The following is a 26,973-nucleotide window of genomic DNA, read 5'->3' on the forward strand; positions in this document are numbered from 1 at the left end:
GGCCCCACACCCTTCCACGTTTTCAGACTCTGACTTTGAGAACTATTTTACAATTCTAAGTTGCTAGATAACTGATAGCAATGAAAAATGATCATCATCATCTATAGATGCAAATGACTTCTATGCAGTGGGAAGCAATCCTCCCCCCTCTGTGGAAACAACTAGTACCACATGTCAGTACTCCAGATCTGTAAACACACCTCCCTGGATTCTCCTTCGAGCTGGTTGTACTCTCACACAACACTCTTCCTCATCAAATGAGTTAAATAAAATCCTTGACTCATGCCCATTTTTATATGAGAATCATCTCCTCTCTCATTTTTCATCATCTTTGAACATAAGAGGGTTCTGCATTATGAGCCTGAAATTACCATCAAACTTATCTAGTTCCAGGTGTTTCACAGACGAGGAAAGGAGGCCCAGAAAGGGGACAGGACTTGTCTGAAGACCCAGTGGGTACAGTGGCACATCCAGGACTAGACTGTAGCACCAAGAGCCCCACAGACTTTCAGGCTCTCTCCCAGGTAGTCTCTAATAAGCACATAACTCAGGTGAGTCACCTCAAAATCCTCCATTTTCAGTATGTACTTCGCAGTTCCCACCTACACCGAGTTGCCTCAAGGTCAAATAACATCAGGCTTGGAACGCAATGAAAAAAACATTTTACCTAATGAGAAATGTTTAACAAAGGCCAGATATTAGGAATTTTGTTATGCAGTCCCGCAGAGGCGGGAGGGAAGAAGAGCGGGGAGCGACTGAATTTTAAGTTTATCTTATAGATTATCATCTTATTATTCCATGTGTATACCAGCCTCCCCACTAGGAGGGCAACTTATCAAAGGCAGGAATTACCATAGACATTTTCTATATGCATGGCACTGAGCGAGGAGCTTTACCTGTACTGTCCCATTCAATCCTCACAAAATCTAAAGGATAGATCCTATTTGGCTCCCACAGCCAAGACTGCTGATTACATATTCAGTATCCAATACCCCTTTCTTCATCACTAAGTAAACTCTAGTTTTTATGAGGAATTCAAAAGTTCCCGAATAAAATGTATCTCTTAACCAACCTAGATGCCCTTCAGTTAATAAATGGGTAAAGAAAATGTGGTATATATACAAAATGGAATACTATTCAGCATTAAAAGAGAATAAAATCATGGCATTTGCAGGTAAATGGATGGAGTTGGAGAATGTAATGCTAATTGAAGTAAGCCATCCCAAAAAAACAAATGCTGAGTGTTTTCTCTGATATAAGGAGGCTGATTCATAGTGGGGTAGGGAGAGGGAGCATGGGAGGATTAGATGAACTCTAGATAGGGTGGGGGGATGGGGCGGGGGGTATAAAAGAATTGTAATTTATTCTGCTGTCATATATAACAAATTAGAATAAAAATAATTTAAAAATGTGTCTCTCAACATTTCTTGCAGTTAGGAATGGTCACATAGCCAAATTCTATTCAAGGAGATATAAATAGAAGTTTGTGACAGTTTCTGAGGAACATTCTATTTATTTATTTATTCTATCTATCTATCTATCTATCTAATATTTTCAGTGCTAGGAATTGAACCCAGGGCTTCACACATACTAAGCAAGTGCTCTAACACTGTGCTACATCCTCACTACAGTACATTCTTTATGAGAGAATAGACCTAGTTAACAGGTCTGTATCCCCGCTTCCCTGTTTCCCTGATATTCTTGCAAGAAACTTGGATGTGGTAATCAGAGATGCAGCAGCCATGTTATGTGCTGAACCATGCACCAAGAATAAAGAATGAAGCCGTGTATGAGCGACGGCATAGCAAAAAGAAAAATGGAGCCTGTGTCACAGGGAATAAGATTGTGCAACTGCCAAACCAAGTCTTGGTTTTCTTATTCTCCAACTTTTTTTAAGTGAGAGAAAAAATCCCAATTTGTCCAAGTCACTATTTAGAGGAGTTTTTCTCTTTCTATTAGCTGAAAGTAATTTCTAACTGTTATATCCCCTATTTTAGATAACAAAACCTCAGAGAATGAAACAGACTACAAATACTTCAGTCTGTGACAAAAAATCACACGTCTGCTAATGCAAGACCCAAGAGCTTCACCAGGTATTCTTAATTACAAGCCCACACTATCTCCCTTGGGGATACAGGGTTGTTAGATACTTGTGCCCAACAAAATTCTGCTTACAGAGCAATTGATTTGGCTGTTGCAAAACTGGCCAGGGTTTTTTATCTTCCTCTCCATTTCCTGCCCTGTTCCATCTAAATCAGAATTATTATTTGGGGGATCTTAAACATTAAAGAGAGCATTATCAGGATCTTAACTGGGAAATAGGACCTGAATTTCTCCATATGTGTGTGGAACTTCTTAGACTAAGTTATCTCGAGAGCCAGAGTGTCATTTTAGCATATCAACTCTAACACTGTTCAACGATAGGGTCACACTGGAGTCTGGTTTTATAAGTTACTCTCCCCCACACACCCGTACACACAGTGGAGTTGCTCAGAAGTCCTTGGGTCCAACCCCCAAAGACCTAACACATGAATCTCCTCTACAGCATCATATGACTGGTCATTATTTTCCTAAATTTTTCCAAAGAAAAAAGAAAATTAATTTAATCAGTTTCATATTCTCAGCTCTCAGAGCAGTACCTGGTAAGGCATTTGATATACTTACTGAGTGACTGAATGACAAATGAATCCATGACATACAAACTCAGAGAACAGCCCTATGCACATTAAAGTGCTTTGTGGTACAACTTTCAAGTTTACATTTTAAATAAATAAACCAGAAAAACCCAACTACCGCTATTGAGTGATTGTTAGAAGTTTAATATTATGCTGGTGTCTTAATATCCTTTACCTCATGGTTAAGGTTTGGATTTTAAATGTTGCCCCCCACCAAAGCCATGTGTCAAAGGCTTGGACACCAGCCTATAGTGCTACTGGGAGGGATGGAATCTTAGGAGGTGGGGCCTATTGGAAATAAGTTAGGTAACTGCAGATGAATCTTGAAGGGGATATTGGGACCCTGATCCCTCTTCTCTCTTTCTCTCTTACTTCCCAGGCACACTGAGGCAAATGGACCTCCTTGGCCAGGTGCTCCTGCCATGATGCACTGTGTTACCACAGGTCCAAAGCAAAGGGTCAAGTGAACATGGATTGAAAAACTTTAAAATCATAAAACCATAAAATTAACCTTTCCTCCTTTTAAGGTGAGTATATCAGGTATTTTGTCACAAGATGGAAAATTATCTAACATTCATCAAGCTGAAATTTTCTTGTCTATAGGTGTAGTTCACTCACCCTATTCTACCTCATAGCTGCCATCTGGGGTCTTGGTATGTCCCCAGCACTATATTGCACATTTTGCATAGCTTCTCACTTAATATCTTTAGCAAATCTATGGGGTTGGTATCATCATCTCTCTTTACCAAAAAAGAAGCTTAGAATCAGGGAAACTAAATAACTAGTATAAGAAAATGCTAAGTGGAAGTATCTGGATCAAAAAATCAGTTCTACTCTACCATTTGACTCCTAGGTTTATACCCAAAGGACTTAAAATCAGTATACTCAGTGACAAAGCCACATCAATGTTTATATCAGCTCAATTCACAATACTAAACTATGGAACCTACCTAGGTGCCCTTCAACAGATGAATAAAGAAATTGTGGTATATATACACAATGGAGTAACACTCAACCTTAAAGAAGAATGAAATTATGGCATTTGCCAGTAAATGGATGGAACTAGAGAATATCATGCTAAGTGAAATAAGCCTATCTCAAAATCCCAAAGGCTGAATGTTTTCTCTGATATGTGGATGCTAATTCACAATAATTGGGGTGGGGGATAGAGGTACTTTGGATTAGACAGAGGGGAGTGAAAGGCAGGGAGGATGGTATGGGGGTAGGAATGAGAGCAGAATGAATCACACATTATTACCCTAGGTGCATATATGATTACATGACTTGTATAACTCTACTTCATGTACAACCAAAAAAAATTAGGTTATATTCCATTTCTGATGTGTCAGAATGCATTCTACTGTCCATGTATAACTAATTGGAACAAATAAAAATAATTTTTAAAATATATCAGTTCTTCTTATGCAAAACCCCATGTGGTTAACCAGAGTGGAAAAACATCAATCCAATGACTGAGAAGCCTTTTTGCTCTGTCCCTGTGGATGGATCCTACTAAGGATTTCAACTAAGGTATACAAAAAGCATGCTCTAAGACATCCCATGCAGCAAGTCAAGGACATGAAAGGTAGTGAGATTTGCCCACTTTAGTCTTTTCCTCTAGCCTGGAGGTGGGGTCTGGGGTCTCCCACTGGCTCCTTCCCCAGAGAGCTGCTCAATCCCTCAGGACTCTTCAAAGTGTGGGAGATGGTGGCAGAGAAGCCACCCAGAGCAAAGCAGCAGAGAACAGCCACACCATGAGTAAGCCCAGCACTTCCTACAGCTCCAACCAGAGCCAGGACCAGGATCCTGCCTGACCTCCCACCTGGAGGCAGCCAAGCCAAACCACACCCCCCCACACACACAAGATTCTCCAAATGTTCCCCTCCCCGGGCACACTTGACTCTTAAGCAGACAAGCTGATCACCAGTGTTTGTTTGGGTCTCACGTTTCCTTTCCATTCTTTCAAATCACTCTTTGAAGATTCCAAAAAGCTTTCTTTTATGACTGTCCATATTTACTATATGAGAAATATCAAAACTCTGTTTTAGAAATCAGAAATTTTGAGAGGAGGAGGAGGGGTGGAAAAAGAGAGGAACAATAGCATGGGATTGACCAGATTAGGCTAAGTACAGACATGAATATACTACAGTGAATTTAATGTATATCTATAATTTTTTTGAATTTAAAATGTTTTAAATTATAAATTAAAACATAGCCATATAATTTTTAAACGCTCTATATAAATGGAAGGAAGACTGTGAGAGTACAGGAAGGGGAACAGGGGGAGGGAGGAGGGGAGGGAAAGAAGAGGTCCTAGGGACGGAAGTAGAGAAAATCAAATTCTATGCATGTAGGGTTATGTCAAAATGAACTCCAGTGACTATGTTGCCCTATAAAAACATTAAAAATAATTTAAACACACTTCACAATAAATCTATGAACAAGAATAACTTACATTTTGAAGAGCAACTATGTTCTCCAAAGCAAACATTTTTGGAAAAGTAAAAAAAAAAAATTGAGACATATGGCATTGTTTTACTTTTTCACAAATCTCTTTACTATTTGGCTTACTTGAAGGCAGCTGGATGCACTTCTGCTTCTGCGTTTCAATGTGTCACACGATCATGTCACATCGCCTCTGGAAAACTCAATCATACACTCACAAGGGAATGAGAGTAAAAAAAAGGCAAATGTGAGAACAGTTTTGACTTCATTGCCATCAAAGCATTCCCAGAACATGCTTTGAGAACTTCTGCCCCAAACCAATCACTGCCTCTCCCCCTCTCCCCCTCTATCCCTTCAGCTTCTCTCTGGACCCTGCAGCTAAGTCTTTTCCGGGAAGCATTTTCTGCTTCTGCACTGCTGGGAAAACTCTCTTCTTCCTCTTCTCACCCCAAAGTCCTTTGGTTTTCCCTCCTGAGTGCTCCTGATCATGTTCCAGTTTGTATAAATGACCTGTCACTCCCCTCCCTCCCCCTTCTAGTGTCCATGCTTTAGATGAGGAACAATGTTGCAAAGTCACACTTCCTGCTTAGTTACCATACACAGTAGGTCTCCATGGGAAACAAATGTTCAACAAATTTGATGCCCAGGACAGACTGCAAAACTGACAGCATAGGACGGCAGCAAGTGTGAACTTCCGTGAGACACCCTGGCCTCTGTTTTTTGCTCTGCCACTTCTTATCTGTGTAACTTACATCAAAGTTCTTCACCCTTCTGAGCCTCAGTTCTACAACCAGAAAATTGTGATCAATAATAGATGTCTTCCATAGTTCTGACGCAAGGATTTAGGAATTTATCATCGTAATACCTGACATATGTAATTGCTCAATATATATCATGGTTAATTTTGTAATCTCATCTATTGCTAACTCCACATTGACACTGGACACCATTGAAGTTTGAGGGACAGCAATGGTGTAAAACTCATTGTCGGTGGATTCCACCTTGAATTTTCCCTGGCTCCAATTCAAAGTTCCATCTCAAGGGCAGACACTTCCCCATATTCTCAACCCATTCTTTCAAGGTGCCCCCTGCCGGTAACTGTCACTACCTTCTTAACTCTGTAGGGTCCACCCACCATTCCACCAGCAGAACCTATTTCATATCTATCCATCTCTCTCCACATTCACTGTCCCACCCATTCCAAACCACCATACTCTCTCACAGCACCACTAAGATCATTTCTTGATTTGTCTTTCTACCTCTTTCTTTGGACATTTTCAATCCATCCTACACTTAGCACCAGAATGACCTTGATCAATTGCCCTTGTCAGTCAGCTTCTTAAAACTGCTTCATAAGTTCACATGGATCAAAGAACAAACTCTCCAACTCCTTACCAAGGCCTCCTAAGCTCTTCATGCCCCCCGCCTCTGACTTTCCACCTGATGCATACCTTTATCCCTACCTGGCCTTTGCTCCTCATGCTTCAGAGAAGCTGATCTTTCCATTCTTGGAAAATGCCAAGCCCTTTCCTACCTCCAGGACATTCTGTTGATTGTTTCCCTGTCTGGAATGCTGTTCCCATAACTCCTTATGTGGCTGGCTTGTTCTCAATCTCAACTTCACTCACCTGTATGTCTTCAAGGGACCTCACCAACAACCCTAGCCAACATGGTCCAGGGGTGAGCTACTCACTCATCAAGTCTTTCTCTCCTGTCAGTTCTGGTGATTTATTCTTTGTTTATTTGTTTTGAGTTTTTATATGCCTCCCCCATTAGAACATAATCTTCATGAGGCCTTTTTTCCCATCACTATGGACAAAGCACACTACAAAAGGCCCTTAGCCATCTAAGAAATGTGAAGTATAGCAGCGCACAGTGGTACACACCTATAATCCCGGGGAATAGAGAGGCTGAGACAGGAGGATTGCAAGCTCAAGACCAGCCTGGGTAACTTAGTGAGACCCTGACTCTAAATTAAAAAATAAAAAGAGCTGGGGGAGTTTGGCTCAATGGTAAAGCATTTCTGGATTCAATAGCTAGTACCAAAGGGGGAAAATATATATATTATATATATATATATGTAAAATAATATAAATATATATTTATACATATGTAAAGAACATATATTTTTATTGAATAAATGAACAATGATTTATTCATCCAGTATTTGGCAAATGGGATGAGACATTGTTCCAACCTAAAACCCACAGAGGTATCAGGGGAAGAAAGAGACAGTGAGCTCCCACAGACTCCTCACTCACTGAAGCCTAAGGGCAAAATAGTGTTTGCAAAACTCCTTGTCAGGGGATTCTTTACCAGGAATTTCTAAAGCTTAAATTTAAGGATCCTTCTCAGTTCACATCCTCCTTCCCTTTTCCCTGATGATTCTCTATCCTCAGCTTCTCTGCACCTGTCCTACCACCGACCAGGAACTCTCCCCTCGTCCCTGGTTGCTATATGGACACATCCAGAAGTTCAAGTGGTTGACAACTCCAGAATCTCACAATGATCTGTAATCAGCGTTTCTGGCTTTCTTGAGATGGTACCTTGTACGGTTTCTGACGGCCAAGTGGCCTAGACTTGCTGGTGTTCCTTCCCACAATCTCAACAGCCTCAGAGCTACATCTGACAAGGCCATCTTTGTCTCTTGCTGATGCTGGATATTTCGAAGGCTTTCTGTACAGTGGAGTCAGTTTCCAGGGCTCTCCAGTCCTCTTTTCCACTGCCTGCCATCATGGCTGGTGGTTAGGAATGGTCCTTAAAGCTTGTGGGAAGATAACCACTGGTACATCAGCAACCAGCCAACAGACCCAACTGTCAACCTCTGTGCCCATTTTGGCCTGGACACCATTGTGTGGCATCATCCGGGCACTACATAAATCCCTCTCAGTGAATCGATTGAATCGTGGAGAGTTATGCTCAGTTGGTCTTTATGGTTATAACACTTTCAAAGCTTGTAAACATGCTTGAGATTACAGTGCAGTGGATAATGTTATATGCATGCAGGCTGAGAGAAACAGCTTTGAGCCATTTAAATGCCTAGCACATCCTAAAGAAATCCCATCCAGGCTCCTCTTACCAAGCAAGGGCCAGGGATCTAGAAGGTAGAAGAGAATTACCGACCCGTGTCCACTGTCGACATCCCATCTTGAACCTCTTTATTGTCGTCATTTGGCTGCAAGTTCTTTAGCACGCTGTTTTGGAAGCCCCCAAATTGTTCAATTCAAGGAATTCATTTAAGAAACCAGGAGAAAAACAATAAAATACAGGCTTATACTGGCACAGAACAGAGTTTCCCCCTGCCTCTTTCTATGGCTCTCTCAAGACATCACCCCTGCCTTGAGCAAGCAGGAGATCTGGCCTTTGCTGAAGTCTGGTGGGTTGAGCCTGCAGGATCCCTGTTAGTAATGCCTTCAGATGGGCAGGAGCAGCAGCAGCACTGAAGGCTTTAAGGAGCAGAGAGATAGAGATTAGCCCATGCATGGGAGTGGACACCCTCCAGAGCATCAGGGCTCTCAGAGTCCTTCAACACACATGTACTGGGTGATTCTTATAGGAGCCCTGCAAGGTTATCTTTCCTTAAACCAGCAGGAAGGAGACTCATAAAGGTTCAGTGATTTGCCAAAAAATCACATAGGAAACTAAGTTCCAAATCTCCAAGGAGGCTGATATCTGGTATGTGTGTTTTATATTTATAATCATAACCATCGTGCTAGTTTGTAACATATAAGCAACCAAAGGTTAGACACCTGCCCAATATCCATCCCCAATTTCTGTATTACAAATGGAATCTCAGCTCTGTCCAGAGTAACAAGCCCTGTCCTGAACAACAAATTGGTCTGAAACAGGAGTTCCTAAAATTGAGCATAACAGAAGCACCCAGAGAGCTTATTAAAACATAAATTGCTGACTCCTCTCCAAGTGTTTCTGATTCAGTACGTCTGGGGCAGGGGTCCTAGAATTTAATTTGTACATGAAGCAAGTTCCCAGGTGATAATGATAATGGAGAAACATTGGCCTAAACTTCATTCCAGGTCTCCAGCTCCCTCACAATCAAGTGTGACTGCAGAGGCCAGCAGTTTTAGACACTGAAAGATAGAATCCTGCTTAAGATTTCCAGGAACATTCTGCTAGGTTCATAAAAGGAACATCGATGTTTAGTGCCATCTTCTTTCACTTTGTCCTGCTTTGGACCGAGAGGTGATGCCTGTGGCTGCAGTAGCCATCCTGTGTCTGTGAGACATACTATGGTTTCCAAGTGTTCATGTGTTGGCAAGTTAACTCCCAACGCAACAAGGTTGAGAGGCAGGAGCTTTGACAGGTGGTAGGTGATAGGGGTCTGCCCTCATGAATGAATTAATTGTGGATTTCATCAAAAGAATGAGTTTGGACCCACTTTCCTCACTCTCTCCCACCTATGTGATCCCTTCCTCTGTGCTATGTAAGTCCCTGACCATGGGCAGCCCCTCCATCTTGGATTTCCCAGTCTTCAGAACTATGAGTCAATAAATATCTGTTCATTATCAATAACCCAGTCTGGGATATTCTGTTATAGCCTCAGAAAGCAGATGAAGGCAAAAGTGTAGGGAGCAGGCAGGACAAAAAAATAAATAAAATCTGGGTCATACATAAGACATTTGAGCCACTGAATCAGCTCTCAACCACCCATTTCTGAACTTCTATTTTAGGAAGTAAACAACCAAATATCTTCATTGCTGAAGGATTATTAGTCAGGTCTTCTGTTATCTATAGAAAAAAATCAATCATAACTTATCTAAAAAGTTTCTGCAAAACATTTTTTTTAAAATCAAACAATGGAAGCGAGTGCTTCCCAACACATAAATCACCTTCACATTCATTAATAAAAGAATGAAGTTGACTTCATTCTTTTCTTTTTCTAGTAGAGATGCTCTACGAAAACAGTTTGGAGCGCTGAGGATGTAGATCAATGGTAGAGCACTTGCCTCCCATGCCTGAGGCCCCAGGTCCAATCTCCAACACCATGCCCCATCCCACCAAAAATAAAAAAAAAAAAAAGTTTAGAATTCACTGCCACAAAGTGTATGCTTTGAGAGGCAGTGTTCTAGGTATTGAATGCATGTTTTAAATTAACACTAAATGAGAAATGTGGACCAGGATCAAAACTTAATTTCAACAGCTTTTTGTAGATAGACCCATTGCACCTAATATACAGTAACTTCCCCCAAAACTGGGATTATTAAGCAAAATGAAACTTGACCTTCTGAACACATTTGATGCCATATTAGAGAAATGACTAACAACAAAATACTACAAAAGTGTTCCAAACAAAGAAGTTCTGTAAGATGCTCTACCACCAAAAAAATTTTTAAAGTTTGGGAAATGGTGCATAGTTTTTCCTCCCTCCTTGTAAGTACAAAATACATGTTGATATTAAAGGCTCTAAGAAGCTTTACATTACAGAAATCTATTATATTGTATCTCATATGGCCTTTTCAAACTTATTTATTCACAACACATTTTCGCCCACAACACATTTTCGTCCACCTCTTCAAAACACAAAAAGGCTTCCACCTGTGAAGAGAGAGCCCACAGAATGGGAGAAGACCTTTGCCACTTCAGATAGGGCCCCTTAGATAGGGCATTAATATCCAGGATATATGAAGAACTCAAAAAAGGTAACACCAAAAAAACAAGTAACCCCATCAATAAATGGGCAAAGGAACTCAACAGACACTTCTCAAAAGAAATACAAATGGTCAACAAATATCTGGGGAAAAAATTTTTCAACATCTCTAGCAATTAGGGGAATGCAAATAAAAACGACATTGAGATTTCATCTCATTCTAGTGAGAATGGCAATTATCAAGAATACAAATAATAATTAATGTTGGTGAGCATGTGAGGGAAAAGGTATATTCACACATTGTTGGGGGAACTGCAAATTAGTGCAACCACTTTGGAAAGCAGCATGGAGGTTCCTCAAAAGACTAGGAATGGAACCACCATATGACCCAGCTATCCCATTCCTCAGTATATATCCAAAAGATTTTTAAAAATCAGCATAATACCATGATGCAGCCAATTCAATGTTTATAGCAGAACAATTCACCATAGCCAGGCTTTGGAACCAAACTAGGTGTCCTTCAACAGATGAATGGATCAAAAAATGTGGTATATATACACAATGCAATATTCCTCAGCCATAAAGAAGAATGAAATTATGGCATTTTCCAATAAATGGATGGAACTGGAGACTGTCATGCTAAGTGAAATAAGCCAGACCTCAAAAGTCAAAGGTCCTATGTTTTCTCATATATGCAGAAACTAGTCCAAATGGGGGGTGAGGGGCAGTTAACAAAAAGAACAGAGGAAGAGGAAAGAACAGAAAGGGAATTTTATCAAAATAGAGGAAAGATAGTAGAGTAGAAAAGGTGGACTGAGGAGGAAGGAGGAGGGATGGGGAAAGGGAAGATCAGTGGGATGAAACTGAATGAACTTCATAAGTGCATACATAATTACAGCACAGTGAATCTCAACATCAAGTAAATCCACAAGACACTAATTTTAAAATAAATAAATTACAGAAAGATCAGTAAAGGGAGAGAAGCACAGGGGGAGTGCTAGGGACTAAATTATAGAGAATTATATTCCATGATTTTGTGATGATGTCAAAACGCATCCCAATGTTAGATATAACTAAAAATAATCAATATTTTTTTTTAAAGAAGCCCTCTTCCTCTGACTTGAATAGACACCATAGTGGATTTGCCTTGGTTCCAACCCCAACCTTGTTGTGTGCCATCATTGATTCTGAAATGCACATTTTCCCCATTGATCGATCACCTTTTCAAACCAGTTATAAGTCTTAGTTTAATTAGAACCATTTTATTATAAATAAAGTAATGGCTCATCTCACATTTAGTGAACCATTCATTACTTACCAAGACACTTCTATGTGGTAGAATATGATGCATGGCTTTGAGCTAGTAAGTTAATTCATGCATACCTCATTTTTCTCACCAATAAAATGGGGAGATGACCTTATAGAGTCTTTGTGAGGCACTTAACCACTGAGTCACATTGCCAGCCCTTTTTTGTATTTTTTTTTTTTAGAGACAGGGTCCCACTGAGTTACTTAGGGTTGCTGAGGCTGGCTTTGAACTCATGATCCTCCTGCCTCAGCCTTCCAAGCTGCTGGGATTACAGGCAGGGACCACAGTACCCAGCCATGATTGGTTCTTTATGGCTAATGGGAATTTTAGCATTGATGGGACAGATGATACTTCTTCAAGTCTCTTTTACCTTCCTTCCATTCAGATTGGGGTGATCTTGCCAGGCTCAAGAATGTCCTACAAGAATAATGTCTTCAGTGTGAGTTTTTATTTTCTGAGTTAAATTTGTGGGATTTCCCTTGAATCTCAAATGTAAGATTCCTTTGACTGCTATCTTCCCTTGTCTCTGCCTGATGTGTGAGTTTCTCAACTCCCAGAGATTCTGGAGATTTACCCTGAAGGAACAGACAGAGGGAGAAGGGTTCTAAGTGTCCTCGTCCTTGGTCAGCATGACAGCAGAGATGTATGCATCCTAGATTCCCCCTGGCATCCTCCCTGTCCCTCTGCTCAGCACTTGGACTTTTTAGTAGCTACCACAAGCAGCTGCCGACTTTTACCAATTGGAAATTTATAACTGGTGAATAAGATGCTTCAAGGACCCCTGGGACATAGTATGGTGCAGTAGAAAGCTCTTACAACTCAAATACTTTTTAAAATGATAAAACCCTATTTTAGTGAGACTACAGAGGGATGAACACGCTCATATCCTGAAGGTTCGACAGGAAACAGCCACCACTCTGCCTTTGAATAGCAGTTTGGTAAAATGTATGAGAATGTTGAAAATGTTCTTAAGTTTTATGCAAATTTTTTTAATAAAAGGGAAATCATCAAGACACCAAAAATAACCATGCATGCATCTGGGGCATACACACATGGTTTTTTGGAGAATTAGAAATTAAAGCATATAAAGTGTGTTGAGATGGTTAGTGTGTCCCCCGGCAGTTCAAGCATTGAAATATAAAGCCCGCGGTGAGGCAGGCATTGGGAGGGAGGGAACTTGATTTGCAAGGGTGTTTAGAGGTGGGGCCTAGGGAGGTGGCCAGGGTTAGATTAGGGTGGAGCCCTCAGGATTGAATCCTGTGGCTTTATAGGAACACACATCTGCATGTTCCCCCATCTCTTGCCACATGGTACCCTGTGCTGCCCCAGGACACTGCCAGCAAAGGGGTTGACCTCAGATGGGGCCCCTCAACCTTGCACTGACAGAACCAGGAGCCAAAAAAAAAACCCTCTTTTTGCTAAAAACCTAGCCAGTTTGTGGCATTGTGCTATTTGCAACGGAAAATGGGCTATGACATATTTAGAGTAGGACCAGATACCTACAAAGCCCTATAAAAATGTCAACTGATAATGACTGTTATCATACGCCGTTTTAAATTGCCCTGGCAATTTAACACATCTAGTGTTTTTATGTTATATTTATAATTAGAGTATTTGAGGGGCTAGGGGCTATCGTTCAGTTGGTAGAGCACTTGCCTGGCATGCACAAAGCCCTGGGTTCACATCTCCAGCACCAATAAATGAATGAATGAATGAATGAATGAATGGTTTGAAAATATAGAAGTCAACTCCCAAGAAATCACCTAGAATTTTTAAAGACGTTTCATGCCCAAAGATGTTCATATTATGATTTATAATAGGGACAAATTGGAAACAACTGCCATGGGCCACAATAATGGATGGATCGGGTTAAGTGGCGACGCCAAGGACAATCCCGACAGAATGTTTGTTAAGACGTTTCCCTACTCCCAAATCTCACCCCCTCAGAGGAGCGCTGTAAATTCCAGGATGTGTAAACTTTCAGGGAATAAGAAGATCACAGCTTTCTAAAACACAGGACGGAGAACTGCCCGACGCCCACAGAACCCAGGGGCCATCAAAGCAGGGAGAAGGATTGGAGGAGAAGAATTGCAGCTCGTGAAGAAGAGCTGGAGGTCTGTAGCAAGATGGTAAGGATTCAAACCCCAGCTCCACTCTCTGCCCCCGGTGGCTTCAGGGGAGAGGCTGATCCTCCTTGAGCCCCTGTTTCTTCCTCCATGAGCTGGTGGGAGGCAGAGTACCTGTGCCCTACCTGAATGCCCATGAAGCAAAAAAAGTCCTGCTGACATCCCCTGATGCTCAGCAGTGATGCTGGAGAGAGAGGTGCCCACAGTGTCATCTCCCTTCTCTCCACATCATCAGGGCACTGTATCAGGGCCTTGAGGGGTGAAGGGAGTGTCTGGCTTTCCCTTTTGGAAAGAGCTAAGATCATCATTTTGGTATTGAAAAATCCAAGTTACTGTCATGTGCCCAAAGTCATAAATGTTTTAGAGTTTCAATTAAACTCAGTGTAGGAGAGCTGGATCCCTTTTCTCTATCTAATGAGTCACACAGACCCATTACCCCTCTATTCATTAATTATAACAAGGTCGGCACATGACCCAAAATCTCCTGGTGACTGCATAACGAACCTATGCGGCAGGCGCTGGAGCAGCCCCACGCAGAGACCTGGAGCCAGCATCTCTGGAGTTCACTCTGCCACTTCTCTTCCTAGTCAGAAGGCTGGCCTCGGAGCCAAGGGAGGTTCATGTTTATTAAAGCCAGAGGTCCCAGGGAAAACAGATCCAAGATTTTCCCATCTAGCCTGGAACTCAGGAAGCCCCAGCCAGAGCACAGTATTCTTCTCCTGCCCATATGTTGTTTCTGTCTCTGAATTCACTTGCTGACCACCTACTATGTGTCAGGCACAGTGCTAGGCATCATTATCACAACTGTCTTACAGAAGAAAATGAGTCTCAGCCTCAGAGTGGTTAGGTAGCCTGCCTAAGGACACACAGCTATTAAATACCAGGTGTGAAATGTCAACCCTGACTTAAAATCCCTTAGTTTAGCTGCTAAGTTTTTTGTCTCTCTTCTGATGAGCATTCCAAACAAGTAGGACATGGGGATTTCTGGACAGAGACCTGTGCATCTTACTGTCTGCATTTCCACAGTATATGGCTGATTTTAAGGATTTAATAAGATAGTAGAGGGAAAGCAACCAACACAGTGTAAAGTTTATTAGCACTAAAACATAGGCTCCTGTGATTTTAGCACTGGACTCTTAGTAGGTGTTTAATATTTAGTATGATAGAACTTTAGGTCTGGAAAAGATTTCAGAAAATTTTACCTCAATCCTCCTTTTCTGTGGAGAAGAAAAATAGACTGGTTAAGGGAACAAAAATAATTAAACACAGAAGTAGGGCTGACCCCAAGTCTGCTTCTCCCTTCTTTTTCCCAGGGGTGTTCAAAGTCTGCTCCCTACAGTGATGGGGAGTCCTCAGGAGATCCCTGAAGAATGAAGAGGAATAACATTCCATTGTGTATATGTACCACAGTTTCTTTATCCATTCATCTGTTGAAGGACACCTAGACTGGTTCCATAGTTTAGCTATTGTGAATTGAGCTGCTGTAAACATTGATGTGGCTGTGTCACTGCAGTATGCTGATTTTAAGTACTTTATGTATAAACCAGAGGAGTGGGATAACTGGGTCAAATGGTGGTTCCATTCCCAGTTTTCTGAGGAATCTCCATACTTTTTTCCATAATGGTTGAACCAATTTTCAGTCCCACCAGCAATGTATGAGTGTACGTTATTCCCCACATCCTCACCAACACTTATTGTTGTTTGTATTCTTGATAACTGCCATTCTGATTGGAATGAGATGAAATCATAGAGTAGTTTTGATTTGCATTTCTCTAATTGAGAGATGTTGAACATTTCTTCATATATATAAAGAAAATGTGGTGTATACACAGAGAGAGAGAGAGAGACAGGAATTCTTAGCTTTAAAGAAGAATGAAATTATGGCCTTTGGCGGTAAGTGGATAGAGCTAGAGAATATCATGCTAAGCGAAATAAGCCAATTCCAAAAAAAACCCATAGGCCAAATGTTTTCTCTGTTATGTGAATGCTAATTCACAGTAAGGGGTGAGGGCTAGGGAAGAATAGAGTTACTTTGGATTAAGTAGAGGGATAGTGAAGGGAGGGGAGGGTTATGGGGTAGGAAGGATAGTGGAATGAATCAGACATTATTATCCCATGTGTGTACATGACTACACGACCAGTGTGATTTCCCATCATGTACAACCAGAAAAATAAGGCGTCCTATTCTATTTATGTATGATGTGTCAAAATGCATTCCACTGTCATATATAACTAATTAGAACAAAATTTTTAAATGCTAAAATAAAATAAAAAATGGGTAAGATTAGGAAGGTCTACAGTCTCCCACAAACATCCCCCTTCAACCAGGACAGATCTGCTTTTATATGTTTCTAAACTGGGTTCCTGTGTAAGATTTCATTAAAGTGCTATGCCACTTTAAAAAAATTGTTTCAAAATTGAACTTGATATTTCATTGTTGGGGTTTGCAGAACAATATGGAGAAATAATGGAGATTTTGAACACCCCTCTCAGAAACTGAGCAAACAAAAAAGTCAACAAAGTATTAAAAACGCAATTAATAAGCTAGACCTAGTAAACAGTTGACACTCCATAGTCGTCAAATGAAGAGTGTGGGTGCTGACAAGCACTGAAGAACTTTCACAAATAAAGACACAAGGGACACTGCAATGACCCAAAGGATCAACACAGAGAGACTCTGTTCTATGATCAGGAAAGAAAAATTTTTATGCATAGCTTAATAGTTCTACAGACCTACAAACTAAAACCAAAAAAAAATACTATTGAAAATCTTTGGATTGAAAAGATGACCATGAGTGAAATTATAAAGCACAATTGAAAACCAATAAAATCAATACATGTTGAAATTTATAGAAAACTATTAAAACTGTACTAAAAGGAACATTTATAACTTTGAATATAATTAACAGAAAACAATAATAATTGTAAGTAAGCAAGCCAAGGTTCTGCTTGAAAAAAAAATAAGAAAGAGTATCAGATACATTTAGAATAGCTTATTTTAAAAAATACATAAAGTAATGAATTAAAGTAACAATATTTGCCCAAATATAAGAAAGCCCAAAATATGGGGTTTCAAAAACAGTAATAATGTGACAAGTCTCTGAAATGGCTATAACTGAAAATTACAAAAGGCAGTACGTAAATTTTCAAAACCATTGATTGATAATAGGTATGATAGAATTTTTCATTTAAAAGTTATAACTGCTTATGAAAAATAGGAAAACCTAAATAAAACATGTAAATTTCTTGTTTTAATTTTTTTTCTTTGTTCTTTTTAGTTATACATGACAGTAAAGTATGTTTTGACATTTATACAAACATGGAGTACATCTTCTTTTAATTATGATCCCATTCTTGTGGTTGTATGTAATGTGGAGTTTCACTGGTCATGTATTCATAGATACACATGGGAAATTGATGTCTGATTTATTCTACTGTTTTTCCTATTCCCACCCCACCTCCCCTTCCCTTCATTCCCCTTTGTCTAATCCAGGGAACTTCTATTCTCCACCACCCGCTTGTTGTATATTAGAATCTGCATATCAGAGGAAACATTCTGCCTTTGGTATTTTGGGATTGGTTTATTTCACTTAGCATGATAGTCTCCAGACCCATCCATTTACTGGTAACTAAATAAATAAATTTAAATATATATTTAATACACACACACACACACCCCAAAATTGGCATAAAAGAGAAATAGAAAATTTATTAAAAATTGAGATGTTAATAAAAGTCCTTTGTTTTCCTCTCAAAAGAAACAAAGAAAGAAAGCCAGCTAGACAACTCTATGGATGAGTTCTAACAAACTTTGAAAGAAGAGATAATAATCCTTCACACAAATTGTTCAAAAATAAGGAAAAATTTCCAATCAAATTTCATATACAAACTTTGCCAAAAAGCACAATAAGAGCATTACAAAGTTTAAGATAACTATGTACCTATTCACTCATATATATATAAACATTCTGAATAAAATGTTTTAACATCTATCGTGATCAAGTAGTGTTTATTCAAGAAAGGAAAGCACGGCTTAGCTTCAGAAAAAATTACCAATGTCATTTTCTATAATCATGCACAAAAAGAGGGCAATCTCATTGTTATCTTAATAATTAATGCATTTCCCAAAACTCAATATCCATGTAATTATAAAAAGAACTCAAAATTGGGAGTTTTCAAGTTTTAACTCAACAAGGCTATATTCCATAAACCCACATCCAAGACAGTATTCTACTTAATGAAAATCCTCTTGGATATATTCCCTTTGAATGTCCATGCTTTCTTCAAAGGAAAAATGAGCTAAGATTTCACCTATTACCACTACTATTCAAAGTCATACTGGAAACTTTGCCCAATTTGATAAGAAAAGAAAAATCAAAGCAGAATATTAAAATGGAAGAGGAGAAACTTTCATATTGATAGCAGGTGATATAATCATCTACATTAAAAACCCAGAAGAATCAAAAACAAACTAACAGAACAATAAAATGTAGAAATTTTTCCAGACTGAACTTATAAAATGCAAGAGCAGGTGTTCTCACCCTCAATAACCAACAGAAAACATATTCATTCATAAGAGGGGGAAAAAAAGGGATAAGTAGAAACCACAAAAAAAGCACAACACTATCATTTTTTCCATATTTTATTGGTGCATTAGTTATTATTTCCATATTTATTGGTACGTGATGGTGGGATTTGTTGTTACTTATTCATATATATCTATGATATAACAATATAATTTGTCCAATATCATTCCCCAGTACACCCCCTTTCTCTTTCCTCCTCCCTTTTCCTGGTCTCTTTCCTCTACTGATCCCCCTTTGACTTTCATGAGATCCCCCCCAAAACCTTTCTATTCCTTTTTCCTCTCTAGCATCCACATGAGCAGGAACATACAACCCTTGACCTCCTGAGGTTGGCTCATTTTGCTTGACATAATGTTCTCAAGTTTCATCTGTCTTCCTGCAAGTAACCATTTCATTTTTCTCTATGGCCGAATAAAACTCCATTGTGTATATTTTTTTTAATTCTTCCACTAAAGGATGGACACCAGTTCTAGATCTTGGCTCCAGTTTGGCTATTGTGAATTGTGCTGCTATAAACGAGGACATGCGTGCATCACTGAAGTATAATAACTTTAATTATTTAGGTTAAATACCAAGAAGACAACTGCTTTATTTTAAAACATATTTAATGGCACAAAGGAAGGTTGGAAGAAATAAAGAATTCTTCTATATGTGGATCAATCACCTCTTATCTGGAATGATGTTGATTTCCCCTTATTTTTCAGTGCAGTTCTAATAAAAATTTCAGTAGAATCTCCTAAAATATTTAACAAATAATATCTTTCAAATGAGTCTCCTCCCTTTCTACAAGTAAGAAAGTGTGTCTCTGTTCCCTGTCACTAAGGGGAGAAAATCTAACCTAATGACAGAGACCAGCGTTAAGAAAGGGGGACCGGAGGTCAGGACACTGAGTAGGAGGCTCTTGTAAGACTTTGGGCATCTTCACACATTCGTGTATCATTGCTGTGACATCCATTCTTTATGGTCCTCGTTTCTCCATCTACAAAGGGACCTCTGGCAAGCATTTTCAAGACACTGTCATAGAGCAATGTGAAATAGTCACGTGTTGAGTCAGGAAGTCAGAATCCTGCCACACCCTGGCTCCTGTGGGGAGCATCTGCTGCTTTTGATCTTCTCTCTTGCTACATTTCTTCTTTGTAGATATTATTCTTCCCCACCCCATGTCATTGTGGTGATGCTACACTCAAGTGGCCCTGCTTAAGCACCCCATCTCTTGGGAGTGCTCCACTAGAGACATTCAGCCCATGCAAGGTCTATCAGAGTGCGTTTGTGAGGTTGACGTGGAACTGAGAAAAGATGGCACTCTTTCCTCTGGGATCACTACCTGTGAAAGTGATAGAGGCTAGAGCTTCTTCCCAGTCCGTATATTAATTTTTTTTATTGGTTGTTCAAAACATTACAAAGCTCTTGACATATCATATTTCATACATTAGATTCAAGTGGGTTATGAACTCCCATTTTTACCCCAAATACAGATTGCAGAATCACATCGGTTACACATCCACATTTTTACATAATGCCATATTAGTAACTGTTGTATTCTGCTTAGGAAGAACTTTCAAAAAGAGAAGGGAGAGTACAGTAGCATTGTCTCAGTGCTAGATCTAGCCACGTCTGAAACTAGCAGAAGGAAACTACTATCTTTTGCTCCGTTTTTGCTCAAGTTGATTTAAGTTAGATTTTTTCATTAGATTTATCAGAAAGAGTCCTAACGTTATGCCTGCATACTAGAAGTTCTGAGTAAGTATTTGACTTTCATAAACTCCCTGGGAAAGCCTGATGTACACTGAAGTTTGAGAAACCGTTCCTTGGGTTTTAAAGGACAAGAAGAGGAACATGCTGGAAAACAAAAAGGAGCATATAATTCAGGAACTTGCCCTTCTGCTTGGATTTGTACCTTTTTCTCCCTTCCCTATACTGGACTTTTTTAAGTTCCTCCTACAGTATTTTGCTTATTTCAGGACACTTGCATGTGCTTGTTCTCTTATTCTTTAATATGCCTGACTGGTCAGTTTTTAGGTCTCACACTAATGCTCGGAGAGTCTCTTCCTGATGATCCCATAGAAAAAGCAGATCAGTTCTCCGTTTATCTATTATCTTTGTCACCTCTTTTATAGGGTTATTGCACTTTGTAATTACTTGCTTGCTAATTTGCTTTTGTCCCTTCTGTATTTGAATACAGACTCAAGAGAGTGAAGTCCCACTTTGTCAGGGTCACCATCATGTTCCCCATGACTGGCCCAGAGCCTGACCCTGTGGACAGGTTGAACATTGAAACTGCAGAATCTTCAATGAATATATCTGAACAGAGGAACGAATCATCATAATGAAGGCACTTAGCCATCAGCCCTCTTTGAGAAAAGCAAGAGAGAAATGTAAACATTCATTCATGTCCTTGCTCAGTTGAGCCAACCAACAGAGGAGGAGGGGCTAGGAAAAGAAATGAAGAATTTGCTTCCTTGAGCATCTTCAGATGCCTGCAGCCTGCCCAGCCCTGCAGATGCTGTCAGCATCCGCAGGTAACCACAGTGAGATGTGGTCCCTGTCCTCAAAGAGCTTTCTATCTGGTTGGAGACAGAGGGAGATTAGGAAGCACTGGGGGCAGAGAGAGAGAATCTCAGAGAATAGACACTCCAAAATGATTCTGCATCTTTGCTGGCACAATGAGCATCTTACGGCAAAGAAATTTGTGAATCTAATAGAGGAACACAGAGGAAAGGAATAGAGGTGTCTACTCCACACCCCGGGGAAAAGCTGCAGTTAGACTTAGTTAACTGCATGCTGTCAGGTGACACTCGGGGACAGTGTGGCACCCCTTTCTCCCACAGTTAACTTAGTCTCATTTTCCCCTTCTGGCATCTTTTTGCAGTAATAGATCTGTTCTTATGGGTCTGAAGTCAGAGCTACATAGGAGCAGGGGGAAGGAAAGGAAGGAAAGAGAAAATTGAGCATGAACCGACGGCCTCTTGCCCAAGAGCTCTTGCTGCGTTAAGGTATACAGGGAAGGAGGTTTCTTCCTGCTCTCTCCGCCTTTCTTTTGTGGAACGTTCAGAAATGAGCCGCAGGGTAAAGAGGCTTTCTATGGGAACATGTCTGTTCAATTTCCTGAAAGAACTAAATCACATTCAAGAGGCTTCTCCTTAGCTCCAGATTAGGCAAGGGAAGGAGGAAGGGGTTTGTATGTACTGAGCATCCATTCTCTGCCAGGCGCTTTCTGGGGGCTACGAACACACTTTAAGGAGACAGACCTGCCCCTGCTATCGTGATGCTCCCATTCTAGGGGGAGATCGTTATCAAGGTAAATCAGACCAGATGGAAAAGGGAAAATGTAAGGGTGCAGGAATAGGCCCAGGCAAGCCTGAAATCACATCCCTTCTGGAAGATGCTCCTCCTGGGAAACGAACCTCATGAGACGAATCTGCAGATCAGCGCAAAGGAGTCTGGGGAGTGCACAGGCCCTGAGAATGGGGAGGTTGCAGCTGTTGGAGGGATTCAGGGGACCCTCTGCTCAGTCGCCCACACAACCAGGCACATGAAGGGCTGGGATTTGCAATAGGAAAAAAAAAATACTGCTCTGTCTTCTGCGTGTGTAGCTGTCCTCATGCACTTAAACCCTCACTTGTTTTTGATTACATCAAGGAAACGTGAGTCCTTCGCCTGGGTCTGTTGGTATCTGTTCATCAGTCCCAGCCACCCTTGAGACAACCCTCTCTAATTCCAGAGAGCAACAAAGGCTTAGAAAGGAATAAAACCAAGTGACGTGTGTGACATGTGTCTGGGCAGAAGAGGACAACTAGGGTGCTCAGGGGAGGCAGGGACAAGAGGCAGCCAGGCCAAGGTCAGAGGGTACGGGCCTCTGCAAATGCTTGGATGTAGAGAGGAGACTGGCATTTGAAGAACAGGGAAGGTCGTGTAGCAGAGAAGTGTTGTTCCCAGCGTGGTCCCAGATAAGCCGCATCAGCATCCCCGTGAGATGCTCGCAGCTTTCATGCTGGCTTCCCCAGAAGTCACCTGTTGCCTACCACAGAAAAGATGCTCAGTGCTTTTTTTAACCAAACCAAAAAATTAACACAAGTACAAATATTCAGCCTCTACTTTGATCCGATACCAGTTACTGGACACACATATGAAAGACTGGACTGGGGTGTAGCTCCGTGGTAAAGCCCTTCCCTAGCATGCTAGAGGCCTTGGGTTCCATCCCCAGCACTGCAAAAACAGAAAAAAGTATATATAGATAGATAGATAGATAGATAGATAGATAGATAGATAGATAATAGATAAGTAGATAGATAAAGATAATTTAAAGATCAACAATAGCTTGCAATCTGAAAACAGACAGAAAAAAAACAGGAGATTTTTCTAAAAGAATTTTTTTCTACATTTTTCTAAACAATAGAGACTGCAACAGGCAGATGCATGGATATCACCAAGAGATCAGAGGCAAAATGTGTTGCAAGAGGGAGTGTGGGCAAGACCAAAAAGCCAGCAGAAAAACTTGAAAACTACAGAGGGTCCAACATTTCATTTGGGGGCAAACAGGAGAGTTTATTAACCCCCTAGGGAATTACTCTAATCATGGCACAGAACAATAATAATTCAGTTCTCGTCCCCAAGCAAACAAGAAATGTTATATTGACCTGATCTATCTAAAATATAGAAATAAGAGTCTCTATTCCAATGGAAAAATCCTCAGCTTTATGGAAAATTCCACTATCCGAAATGCTTTTTTTTCTAAGGAGTTTTGGGCAGCCAAGATTTTTGCTCTATTGCCACTATTATTTTTACCAAAGATTTGTTAGGACACATAGTGGGTGACACTGTGTTAACAGGGTCAATCTTGAAGCCATTTGGAAGCTTCCCGAGAGTGTCACCCTGGAGCTGGGATACCAGGCCACCTTCAGCCGTCAAGGAGCAGAGGAGAGGGAACTGGCATCCTGAGACGCTGGCCTCTCCCTTGAAGGTCTCCTGAACAGAGTGAATTTTAATAGACTCTTCCTCCCTCCTCAATTCCTTTTCTGCAGTTAGTCAATTCCTCGGATGAAAACACCTCCCAGATTTCTTTAATTCATCTCTATCTCCCAGGCCACGGAGTCTGGTACATCCAGGGAAGAAGGCACGTGACCAATCGGGAAAAGCCTGGACTTCCTCTAATCACGTCCCAGGCGGGAGCTCTTGAATGTCTAATAGATTTGAATTTCATCTGCTGCATGAAGCCCATTTCTTCTCACTGTATTTAAATGTCCCCTCAGCTAACAAAAGGAAACAAAAAAGTTTATTATGGACGTGGTGGAGGTTCTCAATTGATTTTACTTCACCTAATTTCCAAATCTTGAGTATTTATCTTATTGTATTTTTTCCTGTCACTGTTCTCAATAGTCAGTGTTTTATTAAAAACTCACTTCCCGTATTCATGGGAATACCAAGAAGATGACTCTGGAAGCAGGTCTTCAAGGTGTGCTTAACGCACCCAGGCACGCACAGGCATGGGGAAAAAAATGTTAGAAAACAGATTTGGACTTCAGCCTTGAAAGGTATCTACCCAGAGACTGGGCTGCCTAGCGGATAGCGTGTTCCCTGTAACCAAGGGGTACGATGACTTCTGGTCAGTGGTCAAAGCAACAGATGAAATATCAAACTAGACGTCCTCAGAGTTCCCTTTGCTGAACGGTGTGACATTCTCTACCACAGTGAGGCTCCAGGTTTGACTGTGAATTTGGATAGGATCTAGAAGGAGAGAAGGGACCAGCATAGCTTTCTGGGCTTTCCTGGCACCCGAAGGAGCTCGGGGAATATTCACGGAGCCCATGGCTGGCGGTACAGTGGAGGCCAACACTTATTCAGTATCGACAAATGTGCCAGGCACTGTCCTAATTTCAGTCCACCTCAGAACACGCCCGAGAGATAATGACTGTTATTATGTCCCTGTTATTGAGGGAAAAAGGAAGGCCCAGGGAGGTTAGGTCACCTCTCTGCTCAAATCTACTAAAATAGGGAGACAAGACTCAAACCCAGGCCACCTGGCTCCAGAGTCTCCCTCCCCAAATGGTTGTGGTAACTCCTTACCCTGATAGCTGAAAAGAGAACAAGATCTCTCCTTTCATCCTTACAAATACCCCTGAGACAGGCATATCACACCTTGTTACCCCTACCTGCAAACCAGCCACTCAGCCATATCCCAAGGTCCTAGGTACACTCTACTCACAGCTACCAACTCTCCCTGGGGGAAAGGGGTCAGAAGGAAAGGAGATTAAGAAAATAAGATGACATTCAGGCTTCAAACCAAATAGACATCATTGATGCATTCTTTCCTGCCACCCCTAAGCCCACTAGTCCTGAAGCCCTAACGACAATAATACATGTGCATTTTACAATGAGAAAGCTGAGGTTTGGCAGTGCAAACTTAGTCTCCTTATTGTCCTGCTTCCTCTATCACATCTTTCTTTCTCCTAACCTTGTGGTTTCTTCCCTACCATTTTTTATCCCTCCCATGCCCCACGGCACACCACTCAGGACTACACTTCCTGGATCACTGTCAGATCATGATCGTCTCCTCCACAAAGACAGTCAAGAGCTCTCAGTTACTTACAGGGTTAAATCCTAACTCTCTAACCTGCTCTCCGGTCCTTCCATGATTTGTCCAGAACTTAGTTTTTGAGGATTATTTTTACTACCTGAATCTAAACTCTAGTCACAGAGCTATTCAAAGAAAGAACCCAAGAAAGTTCTATGCATACCCTTCTCATGACGATTCCCCTGCCTGGAACTCTTTGCCAAGTGCCCCCGTACTCACAAATGCACTCAAAGGCCACCCACCATGAGAACGTCTCTCATTGCCCCATCTCATGGGAATCTTCTACTCCACATTCTAACCATGTGATAAGATATAGTCCACACATGACAAACTCCCTTAGAGAATGGAAGGTGCCTTTGGCTTCTTTCTACCCCACTGCCCCCCCCACCATCACAGAGGTGCTAATCAATGTTTGCTGTATTGAATTAAATAGAGAGGTCATCTGGGAGATAAGAGGTAGAACTTTATCATAATTTGGATGCTCATATAATGGAGAAGTTGAAGGACCAGTGACCTCTCTCCTCAGAACTCAATTATTGCATAAGAACAAACGTCTCAGATATCTAGCTATTAATTTGCTCACAATCATCTCAGCCTCTAAAGTTCACAAATGTCTCTTTCAATTGCTCCAGCACATCATTCATAGAAAATGAGATTCTCTTCTCATTCGCTGGATCACAGTGGCCCTTGTACCATCTCCCTTCCCCATCCCACCCATCAAATCTCTGTGTGCATTCTTATGATTTTTCAACTTGCCCAATTTAACCCCCTGTGCATCAAAATGCCTATCACCACGACTTTCTGGGCCCCATAGTTTCCTGCTCAATATCCTAAATTGATAGTGGAAGACCACAGGCTTTGCTAGCATCTGGAGTCAAAAGAATCTATTCTAATTAATCTTACACACAAAAATGATGGCCTTAAGCCATCTCAGGAGCAAGAGCCAATGGACCCAGGAAAGAAAAAAGAAAAAAAATGCATGCCTAGCTTCATAAGAAATCAATACAACCTCAATCTGATCTGGGTCACCCAGAAGAAACAGTATATGTGGGTAAGATCCAAAGAAAAGTCCCTGCCATGAAGGTGATGAGAGGCGTTAGGAATCCCATCACTCCACAGGTCCCAGAGGAACTGAGACCCAGCCCTTTAGAGACTTTTCACCCTCAGATACAAGTTCATTGTCATTAACAGAGATTTATATAATTCACATGGTTTCTTGGGCTTGGTAGGATAGGGTCTCAGTATCTTGGTCAAGCAGGAAATGGAGAAATCCTGAATAGGACAAAAGAAAGAATATACCTAATTGTGGATGCTATTCTGCACCAGGGTGGTTGGACAGTCTTGTGTGCAGTGGGCAATGCTGAGCAGAATGTGGGAGAGTAAAGTGGCCACCAAGTGTGTGGCAGCCAGGAAGGCTCAGGAGGCCACAGTCCCTGTGGTCAGCTGTTGCTCCAGGGGACCCACTGCATAGCCCAGAGGCTGTAAAACGTGGACCTGCCCTGAGTTCACTCCTTCCTACCTGGAAAACTTGCAGCAAGCTACCCAACATCTCTGTTTCTTCATCTGGAAAATAGGATAAACATGGACAGTACTTAGGTAATAAACTTACCATGAAACTGTGTGTTGGGACCATAAGTGAAATACTCTGCAAGTCCA

Source organism: Marmota marmota, unplaced genomic scaffold (assembly GCF_001458135.2).
Source record: "Marmota marmota marmota unplaced genomic scaffold, marMar, whole genome shotgun sequence".
Lineage (NCBI taxonomy): Eukaryota > Metazoa > Chordata > Mammalia > Rodentia > Sciuridae > Marmota > Marmota marmota.